We start from the raw sequence: 7,485 nt of genomic DNA on the forward strand, positions 1-7,485 counted from the left end.
CCCCCCCCCCCCGACTTATGATCAGGCTGGCCTCAAATTCCTGACCCTCTCTTCTCTGTCTCCTGAGCATCAGTGTCATAAACTTGTCCCACCACAGGTCAGTTCCTAAGATTTTCTTATTTCTTTATCGAGCTGGACCAGGCCTTCTGCTGGGTTACTGGATAAAGTTTCGCAGAATAAAGAGAAATGAGCTACTAAGTAAAATTTTTGTGTCTGTAGGTATATTTAGAAAAAAAAATGCAGATCTTGTATCACATTCCAAGAATATTTACGCTCTTTACACTGTTAGACTCTAAATCACCTTAGCACGTGTTGAGTCCCTTTGCTATCACGTGATCGGATACATCCGCTCTTCCGGAACAAATGAGGGATGAACAAGAGTTGACGGTTGCAAGGAACGTTCCATTTTTATCCTGTGGCATCTTGTGCCTTCTGGCACAGTGTGGGGTGCACAGACCCCAGAGACGCTCAGTACCACAGGTCTGCAGGGAACAGGAGGCTCTGTCAGTCCCTCTCCTTATGGGGAAGACAGAAGGAGCTTAGAGACTCGGAGTATCATCACAGTCCAAAGAAGCAGGGCTTCAAGCTGCTCTCTGCTTGGTGAGTTCACGCTTAGGCTCAGACGGCTCAAATCTGGACATCGGACGATTGACCTCACTAACCGGGCCCCTGCAAAGAGGGAGCAGAGACCCCTGCCTGAAGAAGCCTTTCTGACTCAATCCCTCCCTCCTTTCTTGAGGAGCAACTCTTTTTTTTTTTAATTTTTTTTTTTTATTAACTTGAGTATTTCTTATATACATTTCAAGTGTTATTCCCTTTCCCGGTTTCCGGGCAAACATCCCCCTCCCCCCTCCCCTTCCTTATGGGTGTCCCCCTCCCAACCCTCCCCCCATTGCCGCCCTCCCCCCATAGTCTAGTTCACTGGGGGTTCAGTCTTAGCAGGACCCAGGGCTTCCCCTTCCACTGGTGCTCTTACTAGGATATTCATTGCTACCTATGGGGTCAGAGTCCAGGGTCAGTCCATGTATAGTATTTAGGTAGTGGCTTAGTCCCTGGAAGCTCTGGTTGGAGGAGCAACTCTTTTTTTTTTTTTTTGTGGTTCTTTTTTTCGGAGCTGGGGACCGAACCCAGGGCCTTGCGCTTCCTAGGTAAGCGCTCTACCACTGAGCTAAATCCCCAGCCCCCGGAGGAGCAACTCTTAAGGCCACCACTCAGGAGTCTCTGTCTGCTACTGAAGTTAGGGTCACACAGCTTGTGGCCCAAACCATTTTTGATCAGACATCCTCAACAAACCAATTAAAAGAACCAAATCAATAGAGGAAACCAGAGAAGGGCGTGGCCATGTTGGGAAGCAGATGTGTCGACTGGCAGTGCCCCTCTTTGAGATGCCCCCTTCTTCAAAGTATAACTCTCCTGCTTACAGATTTTTGTGACTTTCTGGAAGAGGACACCGATTCTCTGATCTACATGGTCCCCATTCTGAGATTCTCCCTGGGGACTTTGTGAACAGGGACACAGATGGTCTTGTTCTGGAAGAAAGGTTTTCATGGATGTCTGCCTTGCAAACATTAAAGATTAAAAAATCCAGCCTCTCTAGAAAGTGAGGTGCACTTGCGTCTTGACCAGTAGAATGTTAGAATATCCCCAGCACAAAAGTTCGGAGTTTCCTAATGACAGGCCTCTCAGCTATGCCAGGGGCTCATAGTGCACACACGGCCTTGAGGAATTCAGTAAGGGCACCAAGGGATCTGATGAGAAAGAGAGAGCCCATGATTTCTTGATGTGGTATCTTCTGTCTTCTGATATCTATGAAGCCTTGACAAGTTAACTCGTTAGTTGGGAAAGCAGGGTAAAAATATCTTCCAGGGTCGGAGACATGGTTCATCTGTTAAGAGTGGGTACTGACCGCTCTTGCAGGACCAGAGTTCACTTCCCAGGATCCATGCAGGTAACTCACAACAACTTGCCCCTCCAGCTCCAGGAGGATCGGACACCTTCTTGTTGCCTCGCTGGTGCTGCCCTCATTCGCACAACTCTACTCATACAATTAACTTTAAAAAAAGTTCTGAAAAATACAGCCAGAGTGGTGGCATACACTTTTAATCTCCAGAGACAGAGGCAGAACATCTCTAAGTTCGAGGCCAGCCTAGTCTACAAAGTGGATTCCAGGACAGCAAAGGCTACATGAAGAAACCCTGTGTTGAAAACCCAACACACACACACACACACACACACACACACACACACACACACACCTTAGATTCTTGATATTTCCCTGGTCTTTTCCTGCTCTTGTTTGAGGGTGTTCCCCCAAAATTCACTGTTCAGAACCTTAATTCCTCAGTGTTGGAAGGGAGAGGCGAGTTAGAGAGGTTGGTTGGTCGTGGGGTAGGGTTCTCATGGATGGATTGCTGCCTCCTCAGGGCTGCCTCTCTGACAGGATTGGATGAGCCCCTCTGAGACTAGGGGGTTACACAGCAAGCCCTCCTTCATGTCTTGTCTCTTACATACAGGAGTCAAAGCAGCCTGACATTTTCCCCATTATTGTGTCTCATCAGTGGCCAGAGAGCACTGTACACTGTGCCGTGTAAAACTTCCAGCAAACAGGTCTTCGAAGCACCCTGGTTTGCAGCCTCTAAACTTATATGAATGGGCACCTGGTTAGTGCCTGTGACGTTCTGCTGGAAGGTCAGCTTTTAGTGGCTGTTAGGGATTTGCCTCTGTCATCGTCTTCTGGGCCACCACTGAACGTTGATCCCATAGTTGTGGTGGGTCTCGCCATCCCTGGGAGTTTCTGTAGGTGATCTTTTGTCATTTCCCCTTGGTGAGTAGGAACTGTTGTGTTAGAATTGAGGCTTGCATCTGGGCAGACAACACCAGGCCAGTACAGTCCCACGTGAGAGGTTTATTGTGGGGGAACGGGGCAAAAGATGAAGGGGAAAAAGGGGGTGGAGGTCGGGGGTTCTGCCTTTTATTTGGGTTGTGATGTAACCGCTCTCTGGTAAAGGTGGAGGTGAGCCAAGCGGACTCTGGGAATGTATGATGATTGCCATGGCAACAGATGCGCGATCCCTATCGCCTACGGGTGACATCACCATCATTGCCGGATTCCGAGGTGATCTGCAACCGTAAAGCCGGTTCCTGATATCAACAGGAGCTACCAGGCAGGAGGAGCCATGAAGAACAGCACACAGGAATTGTGTGCACCGGAGCCCCAGTGTGTGAGGCAATGTGGCTGATGCTTGGACCTCACACGTTGCAGAAGGGACATCAACTCCCTGGCCCTAGCTAAGGGCCAATCGTCTGGTATATGGGAGCCCCTGCTCCCTGAAGACATAAAGCATAGTGCTTGAGTTCTAGGCTTGGACACATGCTTCTCCCTCCCAGGTCATCCAAGCATAGGGGCCTGAGTTCAAACCCAAGCATGAATGTAAGAAGTGGGGACTTACAGCACCAGGGAGGTAGAGGCAGAAGGATACCCAGGGCATGCAGGACAGCCAGTCAAGTGAGTCGGTGAGCTTTATTGCTTGCTGAGATTCCCTGTCTCAAAAAAAGCAAGGGACGGTGGGGGGAGGAGGAGGGGAGGTGGCTCAGTGGTTAGAGCACTGGCTGCTGTTGCAGAAGACCTGGGTTCAGTTCCCAGCACCCACACAATGGCTCACGTCCACCCTCCATGCCAGTTCCAAGGGATCCAACACCTTCTTCTAGCCTCCTGAGGCACCAAGCGCGCGCGCGCACACACACACACACACACACACACACACACACACATACACACACGTGATGCACAGACAAACGTACAGCAAAGCACTCACACGCACAAAATAAAACAGGCCTGAAAATAGATGAAAGGAAAGGAAGGGAGTGAGCGATGATTGACAAATACAAACAACCAGTGGCCTCTACATAGGCACACGAGTGCACGTGCACCTGCACACATGTCTTTACACATGTGCACACACGAGCTTGAGAGCGCACACAGGGGCGGGGTGGCGGGGAGGAATACATCTGAAATTCTCCATGTCTGGATCAAGTCCAGACTACACCCTCAACAAGGTGAAGGGGACCCGGCAGATCTCTTCAGTAGCTTCTAATCTTTTAAAGATTTATTTATTTTATTTTATGTGTCTGAGGGTTTTGCCTGTATGTATGTATGTATGTATGTATGTATGTATGTATGTATGTATGTATGTATGTGCATCATGTGCGTGCTGGTGTTTCAGGCCACACGAGGGCATCAGATCCCCTGGAACTGGCATTATAGATGGTGGTGTGGGAGCAGGAAATCAAACCTGGGTTCTTTGCAAGAGCAGCCGGTGCTCTTAACCACTGAGCCATCTCTCAGGGCCTTCTTGGGTCTCTTTTCAAGGGGTACTAATCCTATCTCTCAGAGCTCCACCCTTGTGACCAATCACATACAAAGGCCACTGTCCCGAACTGTCAGGCCCGAGAGAACATAGGTCTTCCCCTTGGGGTTTAAGTCTCCCTGACAGAACAATCTTGGGGGTTCCGGGCTGAGGTTACTAATGTTACATGAGAAGAAAGGCTTAAATTGTCTTTGCTGCTGGGAAGTTAGGGGCAGGTTCTAGGAATTTGACTGGCACATCCTGGCAGTGCTGGGCCGCTGAGAGCTCCTGCTTCCCAGAGAGAATGAGTTGAACGGCAGAGATCTCATGACGTCAGCTCGCCACCGGTAGTTGCTTGTCTGTTGCTGTGATAAACCACTATGACCAAGGCAAACCAGGGAAGAAAGAGTTTATTTTAGCTTACATTCCAGAGGGATAAGAATCTATCACGGTGGAATCCCCGTAGGAATCTATCAGCCCGGAACCCCCAAGATTGTTCTGTCAGGGAGACTTAAACCCCAAGGGGAAGACCTATGTTCTCTCGGGCCTGACAGTTCGGGACAGTGGCCTTTGTATGTGATTGGTCACAAGGGTGGAGCTCTGAGAGATAGGATTAGTACCCCTTGAAAAGAGACCCAAGAAGGCCCTGAGAGATGGCTCAGTGGTTAAGAGCACCGGCTGCTCTTGCAAAGAACCCAGGTTTGATTTCCTGCTCCCACGGTGGGGAAGCAGGGTGTGAACAGGAAGCTTAGAGCTCACATCCTCAATGACAAATAGGAAGCAGGGAGGGTGAGAACCGAAAGGAATGTGGGGCTCTCCTTCTCAAAGCCCTCTCCTCAGTGATGTACCTCCTCCAGGAAGGCTGCACCACCTAAACCTCCCCAGGTAACGCCATTGACTCCGAACTAAGTGCTCAATGTCAGGAACTGTAGGGGACAGTTCCCATTTAAACCATGATAGTTACCATCCTATTGGAGATACCTGTCAGGTAAAGTTTGATGCTAGACCCCCTCAGAAATGGTAGACGTCACAGTTTTAGAACTCAGACTTGATTGTCTTAGAGTAGGGTGTTAATTTTTCTTATTATGTATATGTGCATGCACATGTGTGTATGTGTGCCCATGTGCATGTGTATGCATGTGCATGTGTGCCGATGTGCATGTGTGTACATGTGCACATGTGTGCATGTGTGCCCATGTGCATGTGTGTGCATGTGCATGTGTGTACATGTGCATGCATGTTCATGTGTGTGCAGGTGCATGTGTGTGCAGGTGCACATGTGTGCATTATGTGCATGTATGTGTGTGCACATGCATGTGTCGACTGAGGGCAATCTTGAGTGTCATCCTCAGAAGTACTACCAATCTTTTTTGAGTCAGGGTCTCTAAGGATCCTAGAACTCATTATTTAGGCTAAAGCTACTGCCAGGGAGTCCTTGTGATCTTCATGCAAGCACTTCACTGACTGAGCCATCTCTTCAGCCCCAAACAACTCATTTTTATCCTAGAGAAGCACATGCTGGTAGGCAAACTGGGTTCCAGATCACTGCTGCTCTCCCTGTGACAGCCTTTTCTGGGCCACCCTGTGACTTGCACAGGTTTGGCTTTTGTGCTCTGATGAATGACCTGGTCATAGTTAGCTTAGGCTGTCAGTTTGGCCTGCAGCCATGTCTGCGGTGTTTTATTTATTGCTCTCTTATGGGGTAACGTGGTGGTTTGAATACACTTGCCCCAGGGAATAGCACTATTAGGAGGTGTGGCCTTGTTGGAGTGGGTGTGGCCTTGGAGTGGGTGTGGCCTTGTTAGAGGAAGTGCGTCACTTTGGGGATGGACTTTGAGACCCTCCTCCTAGAAGACCATCTGGAAGTCAGTCTTCTTGTGTTTGCCTTCAGATGTAGAACTCTCAGCTCCTTCCCCAGCACTGTCTGCCTGGATGCTGCCATGCTTCTTGCCATGATGATAATGGACTGAACTTCTGAAACTGTAAGCCAGCCCCAATTAAATGTTGTTCCTTTTAAGAGTTGCCTTGGTCATGGTGTTTCTTCTTAGCAATGGAAAACCTAACTAAGATAGTTAGGGGTCAGCCTACTGTGGGCCACTGTCTAACGGCTGTGCAGGTGGTCCTGGGTTATACAAGAACGCAGGCTGAGCAAGACCAAGGGAGCAAGCCAGGGAACAGAGATCCTTCATGGTCTCTGCTTCAGTTCCTGGCTTCCTCAGTGACGAATGTAACCTGTAAGCCAATTAACCCTTTCCTCCCCATATTTGATCAATATTCTGACACAGCAATAGAAAAGCAAACTAGGATAAATAATACCTTGGGGTCGTTATCACTCAAAAGAGCAGATATGGTGCATTTTGTCTATGTATGCTTCTCAGGATTGCCTTCTCCCACTATCCACTAGAGCGGTAGTAGTTAATCCGCTCTAACTCCCTACTGGGGGGCTGCGCCCATGCTTCTTGCTACTGCAACAATGCTGTGGATTCTTGAATGAAACACACACACACACACACACACACACACACACACACACACACACACACACAGACACAGTGCCTTATTTTTAATATGCCCTAAGCAGCTCAATGGTTGTGCTACTCCCAAACTTCCAAATTGCTAACGCCTCCCCTCCGATACTCCTGAGTTATTACTTATTAAAAACTACATTCCATCTTTGCTACCCCAATGGGGGAGGGGCAGCTCTTCCCTGGCTCTCAGGTAACTGTATGCTTTCCTCTCCTGTAGCTCCCAAGCTTGATCCTCCTGCTTCCCGTTCTAAAAATTCCTTCCTCTTCCCTGGGTTCCCTTGCCTGGGAATTTTAAAGTCCTGCCTCTGTATCCCTTCCCAGCAACTTTACCAACTAGAGCCAGCTGGGGCCAGGGATCCTCGGCATCTTACGTGTAGACGTGTGAATTCCTGTGTAATTTGGGAACCCAATTAACATAATATAAGCAATAAAGCAAACCCAGGACAACCCACCGTCCTGTGGACGTGTTTGCAGCATTATCGTGGCTCTGCTGGGACCTGGTGTAGATTTCCAGCCATCTCGTGGCACAGCCTCTCCTCTCCCCTCTCCACCATTTGCTGGACTGCTAACAATTCGGTTCCATGTACCAAGGCTTCTCTCTCCTCCTTAAG

At 49.0% G+C, this 7,485-nt stretch overlaps 1 long non-coding RNA gene across 1 annotated transcript; it reads left to right on the forward strand.

Moving 5' to 3' along the window:
* Nucleotides 1-314: 314 nt before the first annotated feature.
* Nucleotides 315-1,587, forward strand: LOC120095887 (uncharacterized). The gene is made up of 2 exons (XR_005491803.2): nucleotides 315-600; nucleotides 1,424-1,587. It is a non-coding gene; the product is annotated as an uncharacterized LOC120095887 (long non-coding RNA).
* The last annotated feature ends 5,898 nt before the right edge of the window (nucleotides 1,588-7,485 follow it).

The sequence above is a fragment of the Rattus norvegicus genome, chromosome 12 (assembly GCF_036323735.1).
Source record: "Rattus norvegicus strain BN/NHsdMcwi chromosome 12, GRCr8, whole genome shotgun sequence".
Lineage (NCBI taxonomy): Eukaryota > Metazoa > Chordata > Mammalia > Rodentia > Muridae > Rattus > Rattus norvegicus.